The 24,515-nt window shown below is 25.2% G+C and overlaps 1 protein-coding gene across 1 annotated transcript in view; it reads right to left on the bottom strand.

Moving 5' to 3' along the window:
* The window catches only part of LOC129618980 (homeobox protein B-H1-like), a 115,349-nt gene that overhangs the window by 9,134 nt on the left and 81,700 nt on the right, over positions 1–24,515 (bottom strand). The window lies entirely within an intron of this gene.

Raw genomic sequence — 24,515 nt, forward strand, 5'->3', positions numbered from 1 at the left:
TTTTTATTGTATGACACTTATACGATAGGGATTTATTTTTTTTTTCGTCCTTTTCCTTTCTTTATTCATATTTATTACTTTTTATTGTATAAAGCCGTCATTCATATCCTTACTGAAAAAAAAAAATATTCGCAACCTTTTGTCGTGTGCTACAACAATTTTCGATCTATTTATTGTTTTGTCTTTTTTCAGTAAATTTTAAATGAAATTTAATTGGAAAATATTTTTAAAATAAACAACAGACGATTGTCTTAGAAAGAATAGGTAGCTCAATAAAAGCACCGATTCCAAGTAGAATCAAAAATTTAAGCCTTAATAGGTACCTAATATTGAACTGAAATCTCCTATACTATAAATATATTAAGAATTGATTTAAGAATCTATATAGTAAATCAAATTAAAGTAAATGTGAAACATTAAGTATTATGGAAGTGTTATTAGTTCCTCTTAATTTTAAAATCCAAATAAATTTGATCAATATCGTTCATGGAGTCTTTCATTCCTGATTCAATTTAAATATTTATGTTTAAAATTTTGGGCAACTCATATAACGACCTCACTATTATACTTACGAAATATGAAAGCAAAATATCTTTTATTATATCGTATAATGTGTGTACGTAGGCATGTGTGGCAGTAGCAGATAATTAAGCACTATTCAATTTTTGTATAATGGCAATACCAAGCGTTAACTATATTTACATGAGCCAAAAAAAAAATTCCTGTATCTGTACATATAATAAATTTTTTTTTATAACTTTGTGTTATTACATTTATAGTGACCATACTTCTTTAAAATTTAATAAAGGACAAAGTTTGAATTGTGTCAAGTATTTCAACTAACCAAAAGTAGAGGGCTTGATTGTAAAATCGTTGCGGGCACATTTAAGCAACTAAACTATTGCGTCAATTCAAACCTATTGCGTCAACTAAAAATTGCAATCAGTTTGTAAAAAAATAAAACTCTTTAATTGCTTAATTGCTTGCGACCATAGAGTTGCATGCATGCAAATCCAATCAAACATTACAATAAAATTTTGAATGAAATCAAAATTTTCACTTTCAAATTTTAGTCAAATCAAACAAAATCAATGAATGTTTTATGTTCCAACTTATTCCAACAGGAGGCAGTTATTAAAGCCCTTAATAGTACAATAAAATTTTCTGTAAAATTGATTAAAATATTGGGAAAAACAGAATATTCAAAATATTTTATGTAAGAACGCCGCGCGTATTGCGAAAACTACTCACACATTGTATTAAATTAACAATTTAATTTTTTTAATTAATGGTCACCGCAATTATATTTGAATTTTTTAAGATATATTTAGAATTGTGAGCAGTTTTGCAGTTACAGAATCATTACTACATTAAGGAACAAAAAAGTAAAAAAACAAAAAAAAATGGCATTAATAATAAAAACTTACATGTTATTGTTCAATTCCAGGATCACAGTGTAATAAAAAAAGTTATCAAAAGATAAAATTTATGATGATGTTCATGCAAGAAGCAAGTTATGGAGTACAAAAAAAAACATAATTTTTATTATTTTATACTCGTCATTCTGCGCTCAAAAAAAAAGGAATTAACTGGCATAAATAAAATATTCAAAAAACGAAAACAAAATCTTTTTGAATTATGGTTCTCGACTGACTGAGCGTTAATAGTTAAAATTTTATTAAAGTTTGAGGTGCCATAAAGGAAAAAATATGAATAATTCTGAAAATTTTTAAAATGTTAAAGACGTTTTCTATAATTTCTCTATCCTCGTCGTGAAATGAACTTTTGTTCTAACGAAAATTGCTTGTAGATATAATTTCATTAGTTGTTCGATTACTATCTTGTGATACCTACAGGGATCTAAAGCCCAAATAAATCTTGTGTCTTCACAAATATTTTCATCTGAACTGTTTCCAGACGAAATTATCTTACTCACAATATTAAAAATTTCTCAGATTCCACTTAGAATCAACATTCCAACTCCATATGTGCTAATTATACAAACTATAACTTTACAAACTCAACATTTTAACTCTTAAAAACGCCAAACAAAAGGCTCATGTTTTGCAAATAAATTAAAAATTATAATATAAGAATCAAATTTAAATATTCCTAATATTGTAAAATATTGTAAATATAAAAATAATCAACAATAATGTTAAATGTATCAATTAATTTTAAAATTGGAAATTAATTGAATGTCATGGCTAGTTAAAACTAGATTTGTTATTTACAATGCAAAATAAATACTTAACTTATCAAAGCACCTTGTTAATCAACAATAATCTTCTCTCGAATACATTATTATTAAATTTGATTAAAATATTTATTTTATAGCAATTTTGAGTTTTTCACATAATACCATTGCTGTATACAGGGTTTCGTATAAAGTGCTATATATACCATTGTATATGCTCTTATGAGTAGGCAAAACTTTTGAAAGCAGACGATGCTCAGAACTCAACAGGTTCACAGCTACAGGCTCAAAATAACGCACGTGTGCACATGTAAGACAAACGTATTATTAAATATAATTTGGAAACCTTAGAACAAGGGCTTTCTTATGCCCTTATTATTTCTCTACATTACATATAATCTGTTCAGATTTCAAAATCACATGACATTAAAGTTCAAAAATTTTGAAATTTTAACTTTTCTAAATTTTAAAAGTTAATTTTCTAGTTGACATAACATTGGATCTTTCCCCATTTTTAGCACAGCAGGAAACTCTGTCAACTGAGCTTTAATTTGGTATATCTTCCTGCCTTTACTATGGTTTAGGATTTATTGAGAGAAAAATAGTGTAATAGAATAATTTCCTTAATAACTTAGAAAAATATCCAACAATCGTTCAAAATGGTGTCTTTCTTCGGTCATGCGACTGTTTAACTTAACAACCGAATTTTTCATTTTGAAAAATCAATGGCCCGGAGAATATCACATAGCGCCTCTCGTTGGTACAGCTCTGTAAGTCAGTTTTGATTTCACTAATTTTTTAATAAAAAAAGATTCTTACACATTCATGGGTAAAACACATTTTTTTTTTTTTTTTTTTTTTTTTTTTTTTTTTTTTTTTTTTTTTTTTCAATTTCAATTCAGTTTTTTATTCAAATTCATTAACAGTGTAACAATATTACATAACAATAATAAATGAAAAATTATAAAACTATTACAAATTAACTTATAAAAGTAATACTAAAAATTAAGATTAAATAAATTCAATATACAAAAAAATTTCAAATTACTTTTTCATTCAAATTTTAATTAAAACCAATAAAATAATGTATAATTTCATTAATTAAAAATAAATAATGTACCTCATATAGTGTCTCTCAAAACAAAAAGAACATTGAATAAAAACTAATCAATGCATTCAATGCAATTATAGTATTGCAGTTGCGAATGCTGTTAATTAAAACTACAAGTGTACTAATTCAAAATTAGAGTGGGGTTACTCTATTAAAAAAAAAAATAAAAATTAAAAAAGAGTAAATTAAACTAAAAAAAAAAATGTTAATAAATGTAAAAGGAAAGAAAAAAATTTTTAAGTATTTTGAAAAAAGAAAAGAAAAAAGCGAAACTAAAACAAGTTGATATTCGTAAATGCGAAATTAAGTAGTAATTACAAACAAACTCCTTATTTCAATATGATTGAAACCAAAAAGCCATGATTTTATCTCCCTTAATAGTTTGGAACCGAAACACAAGCCTCGAATGCACTGCGGCAAAGCATTATACAGCCGTGGAGCTATTGATGCAAAAGAGCCTAAAAAATGCTGAACTCTATGTGGAGGAACAAAAGCTAGCCTTCTATTGTTAATTCTAAGATTATGAATCGAACAGTATCTATAATTTAAGTAACCACTTTTCCTAAAAAATTCCTTAAGAACTTTAAAACAATAAAGGTGCTTTAGTGGAAGAATTTTCAAACTCCTAAAAAGATCAAAACTGCTAACTCTACGATTTTTATTCAGAATTAATCTAATTACACATTTTTGTTGCGTCAAAAGTGGCTGCAGAAGACAATTATGGGTTCCACCCCAGTTCACGATCCCATATTGAAGCTTGGAATGAAACAAGGCGTAGTAAATAGATGTTAAAAGTTTTTTTGAGGCAAACTGTTTCAGATAGTAAAACTGCCTTACCACTGTACTAAAATAGTGTTTCAACAACCTTGTGTGCTCAGACCAATCAAACCTCGCATTCAATGTAAGACCCAAATACTTAAAAGAATCGACACATTCTAGTTTAAAACAAGCCGGGTTACAGTTGCTGGAATTATCGTAAGGTATCGAATTCTCCCTATATGCACATAAATTGAATTTGTTACAATCCGAACAATGATAATATAAATTATCAATCAACGGCACCGATCCACCCAGGTTAAAAAATAGTAGCCTTGTTTTATCACTTAATAAAAGCTTATGGAGAGAAAGCCAATTTCTAAGCAATGCCAAGTCATAACTTATATCACATACAACTTCAAACAACGAAAGATTACTATACGAGCAACCAACGTCATCTGCAAAAGCAGTTAGACGACCTCTAAATTTCTGAAACAACAGAGAATTGAAAAATACTAAAAAAAGAATAGGACCAAGGACTGAGCCCTGAGGTACTCCTACAAGAATATCTTTGAAATCGCTAAAAACACAATTATCTATAACAACTTTTTGTTTTCTACCACTTAAATAAGATTTAAAAAGATAAAATACATTACCTCTAAAACCTGCCTTATATAGTTTATCGAGCAGAATTTCATGATCTACAGTGTCAAAGGCCTTTTTGATATCTATAAAAAGAGCAGCATTTTTAGTACCACTGTTTAGACCCCCGTAAATTCTCGAACAAAAATTCAATAAAGCATCCTCTGTAGACAGTTCACTTCTAAACCCGTACTGAATATCACTAAAAAATTTATTCCGATCCAAAAATTTTAACATTCTTTTTTTGATCAATTTTTCAATAACCTTAGCCAACGGGGGTAGCTTTGAAATTGGCCTGTAATTATCTATATTACATCTATCACCCTTTTTAAATAATGGAACAACATCAGCTAATTTTAGCAAATCAGGGAATATACCATCATCTATACACCAATTAAAGATAAAAGAAAGAGTGTCAACTATATTTAAAGCGATTTTCTTCAGCAATAAATTAGTACTGGAGTTATCTAGCTCACTTACTATTATCTTGTAAAGCTCAAATGAAGAAATCGGCTCAAAATAACAGCTGCTAACTTGATGAATATCATCAACCAAATCGCAAAAACCATCAACACATCCCAGCGAATTGAAACCTGACAATAAATTATTCACGTCAGAAAATTTGCTATTGAATTCATTCGCAATTACTTCTTTATCACTCACAATAACACCATCCAAATTCAAAGAAGAAATAGGAACACTGTCAAATTTACAACGATTTAAAGAACTGTTAACAATATTCCACTCCTTTCGTGTATTACCTTTAACCCTATTAAGTTCCGACATATAATAACAATCCTTCACTTTTTTCGCATTACGTCTCACTTTTTTACAAATTTTCTTATACCTTGCTTTTAAAGTAGGATTATTTGGAAATCTTGCACATTTTTTAGCTAATTTATGTTTAAAATCAATATCCTTCAGTAACCTATCATTCATCCAGGGTTTCAATGGTGTAAATCTATTAGAACTAACAAATTCCGAACAGAAATCCACATGCCCGTTCAAAATTTGGTTAAATGCCTCAAACGCTACATTCGGATCACGTCCACAAAATACATCAATCCAGCTTTCTAACCTAAGCCTCTTATTCAATAACTCATAATTCGTTCTTTTAAAATGGATCCTATCAGTTGCCGACCTTGGTATTTTATTGAAGTTAATATCATTAATTAATAAAGCAGTCATAACATGATCTGAAATCCCATAATCAAAAATAGAACTATATAAACTCAAGCCATTAGAATTACTTAGACGAACAAATATGTGATCAATACAGGAACTAGACACATCATTAATACGTGTGGGACAATTAATACAAGATTCTAAACCATAAAAAGACATTAAATTAAGGTAAGATTCTGAAACTACTGCATCACATAGAATATTTAAATTCATATCACCTAAAATAATTAGATTACGCGAATTATTGATATTCAAATGAGCAGACAATTCTTCCAAAAATAACTCTTTACTACCAATATTAAATCTATATATACATAAGAAAGAGAAGTCTCTTTCAAGAATTTTGCAATCAATTTTTAATGCATCAGCAGTATTCATTTCAATAACAGTCTTAGAACATAAAATATTATCACTGATAAAAGCTATAACACCACCAGCTGCATAATTATTATTACAGCACGAATAAATACTATAATTTGGTATACTATATAAATTAACTTCAGAATCATAAATCCAAGTTTCAGTTAAGAAAATAAAATCAGGCTTATTAGTTAATGAATTAATGTGCAAAAGAAAAGTATCAAAATTTTTCCGCATACTACGAATATTCTGACAAACAATTGAAAAGGCAGAGATGCAGCAAAAAGGTTACCATTTACTTTGTAAAATCGCTTTAATAGATACGAGACACCTTGCATAAAATAAAATTTCCTTAACACGCTTATTTTTATGATTATTGCAAAATCATATTTAAATCACTATTATGCATAAATGATTTAAAATCAATTTTGACAACAAAAATATTTATGTACATACTAATTTTCTTATCAAAAGTTAAGAAATACAATGATAATAACCATAAAATTTGAAGATTGTTGAAAAAATAAAATGGTGATCGTTAGCATAAATATCTTAATGGATTTTTCTAGTAAAATTTTAATTTAGTGATAAAAAAAACGAGCACTAAATTAACATTTAATAAAAATGTTTTATAAAAATTCACACTTAAATTTTTGCTTTAACAAGTCATTAAAATTTTATGATTCGCCTTATAATTTGATTAATTTTGAATTCAGTTAACACGGTTTTTTTTTTTATAATAAATTAGATTTAAATTGAATGTTAATTAGATGGCACACACACGTACCCTGTACAACATCCTATGTGAAATGAAATATTTTTTCTCCAAATTGGGAATTAAAACAATTTTCTGATTTTTATAAGAAATTAAGAAAAGTGTGTGAAACTTTATTGTTTGTAATTGGTATTGTAAAAATTCATTATTGAAATTGAATTAAATTATCCTAAATTGAAAGTATATGAGAAATACCTATTGCATGAAATGTTAGGAAACTAAACAGAAAACAGTTTAAGTTAACTTTGCTAAAAATTAAGATATTACTATATTGTATTTGAATAAACCGAATTTAAAATTATCGTATAATTCAATTCGAAGATGGGCAAATTGAAGTTAGTAACGGGCCTCTTATTAAATCTCATTCATTTAATTTTTTCACAACAATTTTGAAAACTTTATAGGCACACAAAAACACGAAATTGTTAAAAATTCTCAAAAATTGATTTTAAAATTGAGTTTTTTCGAAACAGTCTCTATTAGCGTGTAAAGATATAAAAATATATCCTTGCGAGAAAACTAGTTCTCTGGAAGAATATTTGTAATTATCTCAACCTTTTTAGATTTCATAACCCCTCAAAGTCCTAAAAGTTTCCTTTTTGACAATTTATTGTACAGAATCCGCAAATTTTAGTCTCGCCAGCGCAAAAAAATAGTCTCCAAGTCTACATTTCTCAAAATGAGTATAATTTAAATTTTCGCGGCCTAATATTTCAGAAAACGAAAGCTTTTTCAAATTTCTATATAAGCAGAAAGGTAACGATAAATATCTGGCCATCGGAAAATTCTTATCTTAATTTCTTATCTTAAGTGGCATAATTAAGCAATGATTGAACGATTATCTCTCGGAAATTTTTGCCGGAAAGTATGCAATATTTTTTTTTTCATAATATTTCAATGAAATATTTAAGGAGACGAAATTTTTTAAAAGAGTATTGCCATTCATTTGTTCCAAAGAAAAGTACTACTTTACCAGTGTTTTGATTGAACTTTATTCAGGTATATCCACACTTATTCATTACACATTCAATAAAAATTCATAGGTAAAGTTACAGTCTTATCATCTACTGTGTCTCAGTCTCATCTTTTTTTGATAATTTCTTGTTGGTTATACTTTCCCACTTTCATTTATATTTTCCACTTTCATCATTACTATGTTATTGTCGACTAAAATCCATGAACTTTAAAATAATAATCATTTCATCATTTCATTGATGAAGAAAATAAAATCTACCTACCAAATACGTAAAATTATCTCTACAAAATATTATAATAAAAAATTTATTCTCTAATAAAATTTTTGAATAATATTTAACATTCCCGATCAACTAACAATTCCAATCTTATTTTCAAGTAATTTCTAGGATATTCAGAAGGTGTACAGCGTACAAAGATACTATCTTAACTTTAAATTATACGTGTATCACAAATTGAATGAAAAAAAAAATAATTACATAATTCATAAATCTACAATCTAACTATTCATATACATAAATTACAAATTAAATCTTAAAAAAAAAAAAATTTCCCTAGCATATTTCAAATAGGTAATCATTTTTCAAGAAAATTAATTCAATTTAATTTTCTTTACGCTTTTTATTTTCACCATATCTAAATCTATTAAACAACCAACATCATAAATTGTAAAATTTTTTTAAACACATATCATTAAACTAATCAAATAAAATTCAAGCTAGTAATTTTACTATACAAGTACATACATTAAACCATAAAACTAAAACAAAAATCAAAAAATTGAAATTTAACCACGAAATCAAGAAAGTCCCAAAACAAAACTAGAATCCCAAAATAATATTAGAGAGAGAGAGTCAGAAAGTAGACGCAAACATATATTTAAACTTTAATCAGACAATATAAAATAACGCCCCGGAAAACTTAAATGCAATATTCTATTATTTACATTGTAGTTTTGAATGGGGCTGATTTGTATTTTTAGAGTTTTCAACGCTTTGTTGAGTTTTTCAAATATATTAAACAATTTATGTTGAAAGCAGTATTGAAATTAAATGAATAATTTGGGGGATTTTGGTTTGTTTTTGGTTTTAAATCAACTATAATGGTCAATTACAAATAGAATGAAGTTGAAAAAATATTTTAAAAATGTTAAATAGAAAAAATTAGGCCAGATTTGAAAAGAAAAATCAACAACTAAAATCATTTTTTTTTTTGATCATTTAAATCCCATTAACTAAAATTTAAAACAAAATTTCTTCGCTTATCCGACTAAAATTCATTTTTATAATTGTACACGGTAAAATATTCCGGTAATAAGTGAACAAAATCTAAATTTCAATTTGTTGGATAATTTTTTTTTTTGTTAATTCACCGTGTAAAAATTTTTGTTATACTCTAAAATTTTGAATTAGTTTTTCTGTAGAGTAATCCTTTTTTCTAAAAGCAAAAGTATAGGAGCTGAATAAATTTTAAAAATAGAAAAACACAACTTGTGAGTTGTCTCTGAATAAATGCTTTTTGATCTCAATTTATTTTAATTCACGAAATAGGTACATAATTTAACAAGTAAACATAAAATAGAGAACGCTGTGACTCAATTAAAATGATGAATATAGGAAAACAAACTTTGAAAAGAATTTGTCTGTTAGCCGCAGTCCGTTTGTATTTCAATATAATTTAAACAATCTGTTACAGGCATTGAATATATTTTAAGCAATCCGTTACATGGTGACTGAAAAAACTAATCCAAATATTATTGGACTTGAATGCCAAGCTTTCAGAATAATCCCATTGTATAACATTTTTGAAGATAAAATCTTCTTTTATATCAAATTTGGTTTGAATAGATTAGTCGAAATGCTGCAAAATTCATTAAAACTTTGACAAAATTTTTGAAGTTTTGACATTATTTCATTACCAAATTCAAATATTAAAAAATCAATTTGCTTAAGAAAAATAATTTATTCACCTTAAATCTTAAAATCTAACAATTTTTTAATCATTAAATTGCTCTTTATACGATGGAGAAGTTCAGTAAGGAGTTGAACAATAAGAACAAAATTTTATTAAAATTAATTGTTTACTCTTTTAAATTACTAAATCCTTAACATTATTTTTTGTGCAAAATTCTTTAAAACACAATTTTCTACTTTAAAAATTATCAATGTATAATTACTCAGTTTATTCACCTAAGTCCTAAATAAAACCATAAAACCTAACTACGCATGATAAAATTAAAACCTGATATTTTACTTTCTTTCGCTTTCTCATTGTTTTTTACTGGTATAAATTGAAGTATGACAATAGGTTGGATTCAATAGTACAATTGAAAAAATTTATAATTAAAATAATAAAATTCAGTCAAGAATAAAAATCACGGTAAATTTATTAAATATATTTATTTTCTTTTACTTTATCAAGTTGATATTTTAAATGCAATACGGCTTAAGTCTCCATAATGATTACCATATTTATGAGGGACTGTTTCAGCCTTAGGTTAAACAATTTTTGTATCTTTCTGCAAGAGAAGTAAGTTAAATATTTAGTCATTTAAAAACTGAAAGTCACCACGACTGTTATTATTACCTATTGTAAACGTTTGAAATTGTTATCTGTATATGCAACAGGAGTTTTGCAATAATAATGTTGGGGTATGTGAACGTCTTTTTTCTTCAGGTTTCATGAAAATTCATAGAAAATTTATATTTATCTACAATAAAATTGCAGCTAAACAATGTCACAGTGCTAAAAGCAGTCTAAAGAGTAGAATAATAAATCGAATATAACAAACATTTGAAATTATTAAAATTCTGTTATATTTTAACCCTTACTGCTCACATATGCTGCTACTACAAATAACTAATTTTCTTTTTTATTCATTTCAATAGGATTTTTATGCTACTTCACATTTTATTTCAGTTTAGTTTAAATATTATGGAGTCAAAATATTTTCTAGGCCTAGGTCTTGGTCTACTTATGTTTCTCATGTTAGCTGTTAATTTAACTCCTATATTTTAGAATTATGAATCAAAATTTGTGCTAAAGTATTCCTTATGTAATTGTTTTTATATTAAAAATTTTGTATGATCGCGACAAATCAAACAAAATTTAATTAGGACCAAAAAATTTTAAAATATTCTCTTCGTTTCAGATGTTTTTTCAACAATTTGTTATTTTTTAAGTAAATAATTTATTTGGCTTGATAATATTGAATATTTGCGAACACATTTAATAAAAATGTTTGATTCTGTTAATCCAAAAACAAATGTTTGAAGAATGTGTGGTGAATGTCTAAACAATCTTCTTCAGTTTCCTTTCACTGAAATTTTTGAAATACGAAATATTCGCGCAATATTACTTACGACTTAATTTTTATATATTAAACATAAACTATATTTAATCTCAAATTTAACAATGCTATTTTCCCCAAAATTAACTCAATCTTTTTCATACTCGAACATACATTTAATTTTCAAAAACAAAAAAAAAATCAATTTTACTTTAAACTAGGTTAATGTTTAGTTAACAATCATTTATTCACAAAACAAAAACCAAGCACAGAAAAAAACAAATTCAAAAATTTTAACAATATTGTTAAAACTCTAATGAAAAACCATAGTTATTATATGGTCAGTTGGGTTGACTCCCCAATATGTTAGAGAAAATTTCTCTTTTCATTCTTTTTAATGTGCCATACATAATGTGACTACAAATTGTTTTCAAATAAAATGCGGGCTATTATTTTTAATAAATTTAAAAAAAAAAACATAAAAATATTTTACAGGTTGTAATTTTTTTTTTTGTCTTTTTGAAATTTGCATAAATTTTTCTTCGAAAAAAATTCTTTATGAAACAAAATAATAAATATTAGTCGTAGAGATAAGCGAGCTATAGAGAAGAAACAAATCTATTGAAATTCAAATGGTATACAGCTAATAAACTATTGATCATATTTAAATTTCATATTTATTGAACAGTTTCGAGATAAAAAATATTTGTAAAATAATGTCTATAATATTTTCAAAAATACAAAACCGAAAATTTTTTAATTTAGTAAAAATTCCAGAGAGTTGTTCTCTGTATTTCTTTAATAAGATTTAAAACAATAGGAAAATAAAATTTGTATAAATTTGTAAATTTTAATGGTTTCCAATTTGTTGAAAGCCCGCATTTATTCTAAAAAAAAAAATTTATTTTTATTCCAACTATTTTTTTAGTACTTTTTTATCAAAAATTGAAAAAACGACAACTAATACCAAGTATGGGTGGCAGTGTTTTGTTTTTCATAATTTGATTATTTAATAATTTTTCTTTAAAATTTGAAACATAAACAAAAATTCTTTTTTAAATTGATTTGTTTTAATCTTTTAATCAATTTTAAAATATAAAGCCTACAATCACATCTTATCTCGAAATTATAGGTATAGGATTCAAAAAGACCATTCTAAAATTATTATTATTGTCAACCCATAAATTTAATGTAATGGACAAAATGTTATTAAAAATGTTTGAATTCATGCATAATGTGTACAAATATGCGTTGAAAGTGTGTGAAAGCTTGCAATCAAATTTTCAAAAAAAAATCAACAACTTTTACTGTACACTATTTGTAAACTCAAAAGTATTTCAGTGAATTTTTGGAAATTATTAACAGAAAACGTCCACTTATTGGATTATTTTTAGTAGAAAGTCTATACTACCCAATGGTCCAAAAATTATCAGGTTCATATTCGCCGGCTATTTGTTTTTTTTTTCAATTTCTTGAGAATTAATTTGATAATTTCTTTTAGTTAGTGCATATTATTCCTCCAACAGATTTCAAGTAAAAATTTACAATTCATTTCTCATATCAGCTAGTCGAGAGAACGCATTACATTATCTAGACATTAAATAAATAGGATTTTAATCATAGCATTCAATTAGGGAATCGAAATCCGAATTTCGGAATTCCGAAATACATTCTTTTTTTATCTTTTAATCGAAATCCAGATTATTCGAACTTCTATATCGTTCGTTTTCTCCTGTCTAATAAATCAGACGGAATTCCAGCATATTTGGTAAATTTTATTGCATTTAAAATTTTCGAAAATATTCAAAATAATCCGTTGTGTACTCTTCCAACAAATGTTATAGAATGTTTTGAACAAAAATTGAGCCAAACCTTAATTATAGCGCAACATTGGATAATTTGTACACGTCAAGAAGCTTTATTAAAAATTATAATTAAAAAAACATATTTTTATATATTACAACGCTTCATTTCTCACTGAATTTGTGTTGTTACACTAAAATTTTTTTTCTTCATTTGAAATAATTTAAACATTTATTTTTCCTTTCGAATTTTTGAATTTATTTTAGCAATTATTTCGGAATTATTCCGAAATTATACCGAAATTTCAAATCTCATTTTATATAATTCCGAAAATTTTAGAATTCAGTTTTTGATAACAATTGGATTCCATACTTTCAATGCACGCGTTACATATTGTTATTAACGCCACATTCGTTTTATAACAGAATAATTTCGGCTAATTCTTTAAATCTAGGGAAGAATAAAATATGCTACCCTTTCACTAAAAAATTTAATTGGCTACGATTTAATTTTTGACATCATATAGCTCTTTATCTGATGTAAAAATTCATTTTTGATGATTTCGAAATTATGAACAATAGTATATAAAAAGGGATTCTTGACTAAGTTTTCACAATTATTTTTCTATTGATAAAGGTATACTGAGGTTGTATTTGTCGTCCTTGAATATTAAATATTATTTTGTTATTTTAAAAGTTACATTTCTTCCTATATGTCAGGCGTAAATCAGTGTAACTTCAAATCAGAATTAGTGATTTACAAATTAAAATTATAATTTACACAATATTTTCAAGTATTTAAAATTTTCTATTTTGATTATTAATAAAAAATAAATTCTGTATAATAAAATCAATCAATAATTAATTGCTTTCCAATTAATATAATTAATTTTTAACCAAATAAATTTACATAACTATAATGAAAATATAAAAACAAAGCAATTTTATTAAAATTCAGTTGCAATTTTCAATTAAATTTAAAACTATTAAAACTTAACTCTGATACAAAACAAAGAATTTCTTAAAAACGCTAAACTAAGAAAAACAGTGAATTTTACAAATTGGTTTAGCAAGTAAGACTGCTTTTTTTCAAAAAACATAAAAGAAAAGTCAATTTTCGTTTTAATTTTTATTTATAAAATAAAACAAAATATTCAAATTAAAATTGAATTTATTTCTTAAAGGAAAACATTGTCAACATTTAATTTAAAACATCTAGCAATAAAAAATAAAATTTTCTTATTTTATTTTTCTTTTTCCTATATAAATATTTAAATTTAACAAGTCTACATTTTTCCAATTGCATTTATTATGTATATCTGATGTTGGGTACATAAATTCTATAAAATCTAAATCTGCCATAAATCGTTTGTAGACAAGCATTTTATGTTCGAAATGTAGCTATACATTTACGCTTATAATAATTATGTTTTGCGTATAACCAAATTGTAAAATTGTATAAAATTCTTGTAATGAATTTAGTTTATACCATATGTACATACACAATTATATATAGAAATAGTAAACGCGTACATATGAATTATACTCCAGCTGAATATGCAAAAGAGGAAAGTTAAAATTTATTACCATGTTAAAGAAAATTTTTTATAGAAACTCTGGTTTTTAAATGAAAACAAGTAAAGGAAACAAAAAATTTTTTCACACATAGCAATATAGTAGTTCTGGTATGCTGCTTGATGTATGTTTTGTCCTTGAGAATTGAATTTACTACTAGTTTAAGGAGTTTACATTTATTATCATTAGTGTTTTGAATAAATTTTTCAAAACTAGACTTTTGCAACTTTAAATTTATACATGGTAATTTGCTAATAAAATTGTTATTTTCTTTTGTCAACTACATACTTAATAATGTTAAATTTAAATTATAATTGTATCTATATATATTTTATGAACATGATAATAAAATTTATTAGTATATAGAATATTATGAATTTATTATATAACATTTATGGTCCTTTCACATACTGTAAAACTTGGAATAGAATGTTATGTTATTACAAAATATGTTTTTTAAATTTAATTTATGACTAAAAATTGTTATCATTGTATAAAATATTTAAGATCTTATATGCTCGTATACACTTACTTTTGCATAATAATAGGCGCTATATTTTAATTGAAAATTTGTTATCTAATTTCAGTTCTAGAACGCGTGAATTTCTCACCGATATTTTCCTATATAATAAATTATGGTTCTAGATTATTTTAGCTAAGAAAATGATATACCATATGCAGCGATTATTTGACATCGATGCTATTGCATTTTCAAAAGACTTAAGTAGTAATTTTCTGGCTGAAATATTATATAAAAAAGTTTCTAAAAATTGGGCATTTTGAATGGATTAGCAAGCGTTGAACAAATCATCATTAAATAGCAGAAAAAATAATTATAATAGAGAAATTTTGAAAGGTAGTGATACACGAATTGAGAAACAAAAATATTTTCAAGCAATTATGTCAGAAAAGTTAAAATGTTTATTTCTGCAACATGATTGCATTCGATACCTCAAGTTTACAAATTTTTCTAACAACAGTAAGGTAGAATAATTTCTATTGGAACAAAAAATTATAAGAAGACGTCCATTTTGTACATACAGTTCAAGTATGGTATGCTACAGTCGAAGAAGCCAGACCCTACTTTTCTGCAATTGTAAAATTTGAAAAATGCTTATGGTTTCATTGCAATAAAAAGTTAAAAAAGCCAAGTTTTATGGTTTTAGAGGTTGGGAGATAGGTAAAAAAAGCTTTCTAAGAAAAACAAGTTTATCATATAGTGAAGTATATTGGAGTGAAATACGACTACAGTTTCTAATTTTCAGTATACATTTATAGAATTTATATTCAAAATTAGTGTTCATGCTATTTAAATCTTACCGTTCCAAACCATTCAATCGTTTATTCACAAAATTCATAAGAAACTATACAAAATTTCATAACAATTATACAATATATTACTATGCAAAACCTTCAAACTAGTTTCATAATCAAATCAATTATAATTAATCGAATATTAAATGAATTTTTGATGAACAATATGGACGCTCTTAATAAACTCTTAAATACCTTAAAAATTATTTCACATCAGTTATAATTTTTGAATTTGTTTTGAATTAATTTATAAAAAAATTAATTTAAAATGGAAAAAAAAATTCCATGCTTAAAAACTTATTTGTTTCAGGTTTGAAGACAACAACAGCAAAAAATACCTTAGCATTTTTTTTTTTTCATAATTGCCATATTTTCTTTAACTAAATTAAGAGTTTAAGCAGAAATAATAGAAATAATCGTAAATTATGGTATTTTAAATCAAAGCTTAAATTCCCAATAAAACTACTTTTTAATAATGCCAATAACAATAACATAATTTAGCCTTAAAAATTTTCTCAAATCTCTTTATTTAAAAATCAAAAAAGAAAAAAATTCACTAGAAAAGAAACAAAAAATTCATTTTAATTTTCTTATCTTATCTTGACTAAAATTTTTCATTTAAGCTTTTTAATAAATTTTTTTTTTCTAACACCTTCAGCATACTAAGTATAACACTAAAATAAATAATCGATTTCCATATTTAAATTATAACAAAAATTTATTTTTTTTAGCAATTTTCTCATTTTTTATTGACCAATGAATAGAGGTTAAGTAGAGGTGTGATGCTTTGTAACCGAAATAAAAGCAATCAAAATTAAGTCCAATATTTATTGATAAAATTTCAGTAATTCAAAAATTACTTTCAGAGCAACGACGACTTTAATAAATTTATCAATGTTATTATATTTAGGCTATTGCAAGATACTAACAAAACATGGAACAATATGGGGATTAACAATAGACACTATTAATAGACGCGATAATATCCACGAAATTTTTATTTGTATCCCATTTAATAACTTACTTCCCCTTAAAACGCCAAGCTATTTTCAGATTTCGTTACTAGAAGGCCGAGCTGAAAGATAAAGCCATTTCACTTTCTAAGCATCGGCTTCTCAGTATCAGACAAATATTAGGACGTCCAAGCGATTAATGAGTGGAAGAATATATTTACTTAACTAAAATAACGTTATCGTTTTTGATTATAGTCAATGATTTTGTAAAGATTATGTACACAATTGTACATCGCAATTTAATTATCAATTCTTAACCATTTAATTTTTGAAAATTCTTGGAACAGAACTCTTTATACTGATCGAATGATCAATCTATGTTCTATTGTTAAGGTACAAAAAAACATGTTTTTGTAAAATATGCTAAAATATCCAAAATTAGGCTATGATTTGTGCAAGTGAGCTCCTAATTACAAACTTTTTGTTTCTATATTCTAAACATTCCTCAATGTTACTTAAAAAAATTTTGATGAAAATATTTCAAAATTATATTTGAATAGGGCTTTTAGCTCGTCCAATCTAAATAAAAAAAATATTATTCAAAAAAAATCTTAGAAAAAACTCACCTATCCAAACATACTTTTAATTTTTAATCCTATTAATTCAAAAAACTAATAGCATCAAAGCTCGCTGAAAAGCATTAAGATCAAATATTATAAAAATATGTACATATACAAACACACATACCCATACATCCAAATATTATTCGTAACCATTAAAAAAGCTATAATTTAAAATTTCAAATTTATTTATGCCCAAAAAATTAACAGTTGACTATAATAGCATAAAAATTTTTAATTTAGTCCAAAAAAAATAAATAATTTAAATTAAATTTAATGTTATCGAATTTCTTTCCATTTATATTTAATTTTAACCCTAAACTATAGATGCTTTTTTTATTTTTAAACAAAAAAATATTTGTGGCAATAACATACATAATAGTTCCATGGTACTAGAAGCATAGAACTTCATAAGTTGAATTTAATTTTCAATTTAACAATTAGAGTATAAAGCAATGTAAAGAACATTTCGTCAGCAATTTCTTCATACCTCTGTAGCTCAGTTGGTAGAGTGTCCGCCTAGAAAACGGTAGGTCACTGGTTCGAGTCCAGTTCGAGGAGATAAAATTTTTTAATTAATTGTTCTGCCTTTAACTCGTTCCTTTGAATACGTCATCCATCTGTTCTGCAGTTGCATGAAGAAATTTCCATTAAGTTAAAATTTGAGTTCGATTTTTTTTTTGGTTTTTGCTGTTTTCAAAAAATTTATACTTGAAAATTTTCTCAATTACAAATCAAAAATTAGTAACTATAAGTAAATCTGGAACAAGTTCTCCGAATAATTTATTCTCATCAGCATTAATTGTTATACACAAACATTTTAATTCCAGTAAACGCAAATATATATAATGATTAAAAATCAGTTAATATTGCATATCTTCGGGCGCAGAATATTTGTTTTTCAATAGAAAATTAGTAATTTGTTTACCCTATATTATTTAAAATACTTAAAGTATATTAAAAAATTTGTGGAATCAAGATAAATCTTATAAAATTGCTTTTAATAAAAGTTTAAGTTCTTTACTTTCATCGTAAATTAAAAATATGCAAACAACAAACGATAGCCAAAGAAAATTGCCATTAGACTAGTTAAAAAAACGCAAAGTTTATGACATTTATTCATATACACGGATTCATTTAAATACCAATAACTCTCTCTAAACCATTTAAGCAAATAAATAATACAGACGAAAAATTTACAAAAAATTTGCAAAGTTTTATTTAAAAAAATAAATAAATAAACTCCCTGAATATTTTAGTCATAAATTTTGTTCTTCTTTTTGCATACAACAAGGGTGGTTTTAGTCATTTATGATGTAGATTTTAGTTCATTTTTCATTCCTTTAAAAAAATTTTGTTTAGAACCATTTAAAAATATTTAAAAATTGTTTATAGTTTATAGAAAGACAGGGATAATTTACAAAGTTTTGCAAAATGTTGTTGCAAAATTCTTTATTACAAAAAAGAAAACATGAAATTCTCGTTTCTTCTTTTTGTTTTTTTAAATTCACACACACACACACTTAAACACATAACCATTTTTGAATACAGAATTCTCAAAAATTACTGAAATCAGGAATTCGAAATTCTCTTATGCAAATTTTAATACTACACTTTAAGTATATTTACTTTACTGTATGGTATGAGAGACACCAATTACGTACATGTAAGGAAAAATTTTTTAACTGAGATTTGCAAGACCAACGAAAATTAAAAAGCAAATAAATTAACTTAATTTAATGTGAAAAGAATGTATTCGAAAATATTTGGAATTTTAGAACTTTAGAACTGAGTTGCATACCTAAATTCAATAGCTGTTGTCTCAAAATAGTAAAATTTGTATTCAATAGTAATTTGCATTTGGCTATAAATACTCTAAATTCCGAAAGTCGATTAAGGACGTTAAAAAATTATAATTCAAAACACATATATACATTTTTATAAGATTTCAAAAATATAAAATTTTAACCTTCAAAAATTATTGTAAAATAAATTTTTCCGCAACATTTAACAAAACTGTTACTAACGATGAGACCTATTAGGGCTACATTTATGGTTTCAAATTTTATTTTATGCTTGTTTAATATACTTGTAGTAAGTACAATAATGCGAAATTTTATAATTTTCTGTATAATGTAAAATTTCTTATTTTACAAGATTAAGTACATGGTGTCAGAATATTAATAAAACTTTTACAAACACATGTAAGTACTAAGGTATTTAGTAAACGATTGAAACCTTTGCAAGTAAAACTATTGGAAAAATAAAAATTAAAAATATTTCTAATCTTTGTTTTGTAAAAATTGGAAAACAAAATGCAATTGAGTTCAATAAATTTTTTCAGCAAAAATTTAATATATCCGAATATAAAAAATATTCGATTTGAATTGAAAATCAAATACAATTAAGCAGAAAAAATACTAAACACCACGCTGAAATTTGACATGGAAATTCAAAAATACTAAAGAATTAAAAATTCAATTATCTTATTGTTTTAGAAGACTTTTACAGTAGAATGTGTACCATGAGATCCTAAAATTAATATTGTCAATATTTATTGAGATTTGCTACAGAAAATAGAAGTGAAATTTCAAACAAGCAAGCTTAATTGGATATTGAAAGAAAAAAACTCGGTTCTGACTTTTTCGACGCCCTCCCCGAAAATAAGAAAGAATAATTATTTTTTCAAATTTATTTTTCTTTTAATTTTTAATGACGCCCCTGTATTCCGACAACTATTGGAAACTCTTATATGGTAAATCCAGCGCTGATTCAAAGATTAAATTTTTGACAAAGCAGTTCAAATTCTTTAAGTGTATATGTTTTCAAATTTTTTTATTACAATATTATAATGAACCGCTTTTGGTATGTGCACAGGATGATCCAATAAACAAACCTTAAACAGATAAATTTAATCGCGTATGAGTCAATCTGAACGAATGGAAATTTCAAATCTTCTTTTCTATTTTAGAATACGAGTATTTCAAATATTTTGTTAAAATTTTCTAAATCTATTCTATTATTTCCAGTTTTTTCCACCATATTTATTTTAAACAAATAAAATAACCTTAGAGCACATGAAACCTTGACCTGTACGCATCACCTAATTAAGCAAACCATAATCCATTTCAAATAAACTAAAAAAAGGAATTAAAATATATACGGAAATTAATTACCACTGCCATAATGAATATCCGCTTAATTAATTTTTTGAAAAACAAAAAAATTATAAAAATCATAGTACTCAACACTCTTGTTCTAAACCCTAAACATGAGGAAAAAATTCAAAAGTCTAAATGAACAAAAACGTTTTATAAAATTTTTTATTTAAAACTACTGTGAAACAAAAACTTTAAAATGCCACCCAAAAAAAATTAAAACACAAATTAATTATTCGTACTTTTTTAAAAATTCTACAAAACTCTAAGCTTTTACTAAATTTAATGTTTAATGGGAACGCTTAAAACTATTTTGTGTACCCATTTATGTACAAATGTACAAGTATATGTAAAAAAATAATGGAACTAACTAAAAAGTAAATATGTAAAATTAAAAATTATTTTAGAAAAAAAAATTTCTGAAAAATTAAAACATAAAAAAAATTAAAATATCACAGACTTTAAAACATTACACTCAAAGAAAATTGGAAGTGATATTATACAAGAGATTTTCATTTCTCTTCAGTGTAAAATATTGAAAGATTTCCACAAATAAAATCATTAAAATTAAAGAGAAGTTTTATTTTCAAAAGAAAGTGTAAAAATGAAACAAAAATACGAGTATGCTCCCACCTTAAGCATTTTTGCTCATAAGATTATAAATTTTTAAATTTGCTGATAAGATGTAAATTTGCCACCAGAAACCAACAGGTGAGATTAAATTATGTGAAATAATTTAATAATTTTAGTTTTCTATTTTGCAATTAATTCATAAATTTATCATATAGCCCACTTAGCAAAGCCGATAGGTCAATTGAGTAGATTGCAAATTTATAGAAATAAATATAATGAATGCTGTTATAAATCTACAATCATTTGAACTCTACTAAAAGTGCAAATTTACATAAGGAAATTTTGAAATTTTACACAATTTTCGTGTATTTTTATCACAATACTACTATTTATACATACTGTTTAAAATAACGCAAAATTTTTCAAAGTATAACTTTTAAATGGAAGAGAAAAAACCAAAAATCGCGCGTACTTTAAAATACACTCATAAATAAGTTGAAAAGTCATCATTTCTCATTGTTTAACTGATATTTAACTGATAATGTTTAAAACAAAAAGCACAAAGCTCAAAACTATTTTAACTGGTCAGAAGAATGAAAAAAACAAAGTGGAAAAAATAAAAACTCTTTAAAAAACAAAGACCTTGCACAGCAGTTGTTCTGACTTCTTCAACTTCTTCATAGTTTTTTCCTTATTTTTCATCTTTTAAAGACAATATACGCGCAGCAACGCAACTCCCTGCTTTAAAAAAATAACTTAAGAGATTTAATTTTTTTTATTCGTTGCTTGTTCTTTAAATTTTTTTTAACCCATTCTGCATATAAACGTATACACAATCAGACAAATAAAAATTATAACTATAAAAGTTTTAAATGTACGTTAAATGACGATTGGTTGGAATCACCATTTAATTTAGCATAGTAGCTATACGAACAAAAACAGAACTAATGAAAGAGAAAAAAATAAACCAACTTTAAAAAAAAACGTTTAACAATCGGTGTAAAATACCAAAAAAAAAAACGGAAAACAAAAAGCACAAAGGTTAATTTGTAATCATGCGCAATTCTAAAAGAAACGCGTTCTTCTAACAAAATTTTACAATATGACCAAAACCAAAAAAAAAAAAACTAGAAAGAAGAAAAAAACAAAATTCACGTTTGATTGAACAACAGAAAATAACTTAAGCGTTTAAAATAAAAAACAAAAAAAAGATATCTAAAGAGGTGTGTCAAAACGAAATTTACATAAATTTGAAATGAATATGATGAGGAAGCATTCAATTGTATTAATATTCTCTTTCATATATCAAGAAGATAAAGGCTTGAAACAGTATAGAATTGATGCATAATAGGCAATAAATCCAGGCGTCATTAGTAACCATTCTTATAATGTTTGAGAATTTTTTTTTATTTCACTTTAAATCTTATCAAATGTGATAAAATTACAAGTAGTAATTAATGGCGGTAATATGCAATAGAACAAGAAAACTGAAAAATCAACCAGTTTTAAAAGGCGAGATGAGAATTAAATGGTAAAATTGTACTGATATTGTACATAAAATTTTGATGATATCCGAAAATAATAGAATTTTTGAATATTCCGACATTTTAATTAAAATTGGAAAGAAGAAACGGAAATTCCAACTCTGAAACTAAATTAGAAACCTTATTTATAAAAAAAAAAAACTAAAAAACTAGACCTTTAGTCTTACTAATGTGATTAATTTATTTTAAATAAGAAGGGCTCCTTAAAGATTAGGTACGTAAGAAAACCGCAAATCATTTACAAATTCAATTACTTGCTTAATACAAGCAATATTGCATTTAGCGTATATGATCAAAACAATATGACAAACTCAAAAATATTTAAAATTATAAAAAAAAATAATTATTAGAAATTCTGTTCAAATCACAGCATTATTTAATTTGAAACATAGACATGCATTTTTTAATCAATAAAATTTAAAATTATCGCAGCATACTTGGACTTTGTATGCTTAACTCTGAACTTGAGTCTGAAAAGGAGGCACAATTTATCCAACTAATGGTAGGTCGAGATGAACTGTCACCTTGTTCATGCAATCTATACAATCTGCAATAGAGTCTGAAAATAATTTAATTTTTCTCAAACGTACAATTGAACGTAAAATTGTACTTATTTCCCTACTCAATTTATAAAATTAGTGTATTTCTATATAAGAAATATTACAAATACATAGATAATAATACAATTCTTAGCTGCTTAAAGAACATATGTAAATATGTATTAATTTTTAACAACATTCCGAAGTTAAAAAATTTCTAAATCGAAGGGAATTAAATTTTTCAAAAAAAAAATGTGTAATTCTTCGCACGTATGCGTCTCTTTTGTAATTAAAGTTCTTTTTATTTTTTTACACACTTACTATAACATTAATTCTAATTGTAAACTATATTTGAATTGGTTGACATAAAAATTTTAATTATGAACGTGATATATTTCGAATAACAGATAGAAAATTGTTTGTTTTAGTCACTTGTTGTTGTATAAACAGGGTGTATCCGAATTTATAATCTTATTTAGATTTTTTTAATAATCGAATTATTAAAAATTATAAAATTAATTTATTAACAAAAAATCATTCAATGTTAGTTGCTTTCTTCAAATTTCGTAAAACCGTATAAGCCTGAAAATAAAGTCTTTTCCCAGATTCGAAAATGTTTGGAAGTGGCACCAAAAATCCCAATTCTAAATACTGCCGAATACATTAACGCTAAGAGCATGAGTAAGTCTTAAAAATTAAAATTTGCTGATGTTCTAAGTATTTTCGGAAACATTCGGAAACCGAAAAATATTTTCGGTATCAAATAACCTTCCACAATTTATATGAAGGAGGCGTTTGCTAACATTACCCAATCTGCAGGATTATAGTGCTCTGAGCACTTTTATTTTGTCCAATAATTTTAAAATTTAAATTCTGAAATTGAAGTTATCTTCATTTACTTTAATTTAATTTACTTATTTATTTTTTAGCCACATTTTTTCTATAATATGACTGTGTTTCTATTCAAAATATATTTTTAAAACAAGATTCACCAAAACTTGCTCACCTTATATATTTTCATTTACTTATGTGCAATATGATCTATACTAATAAGCCAAACAATATATTTAGTACCAATTTAAGATGTTGGCTTCCATTTTATTATAGTCATCTTTTTACCTACTTTTTAGGTATTTACAAAAAAAAA

Source organism: Condylostylus longicornis, unplaced genomic scaffold, assembly GCF_029603195.1.
Source record: "Condylostylus longicornis isolate FDR11 unplaced genomic scaffold, ASM2960319v2 ptg000010l, whole genome shotgun sequence".
In the NCBI taxonomy this organism is placed as follows: domain Eukaryota; kingdom Metazoa; phylum Arthropoda; class Insecta; order Diptera; family Dolichopodidae; genus Condylostylus; species Condylostylus longicornis.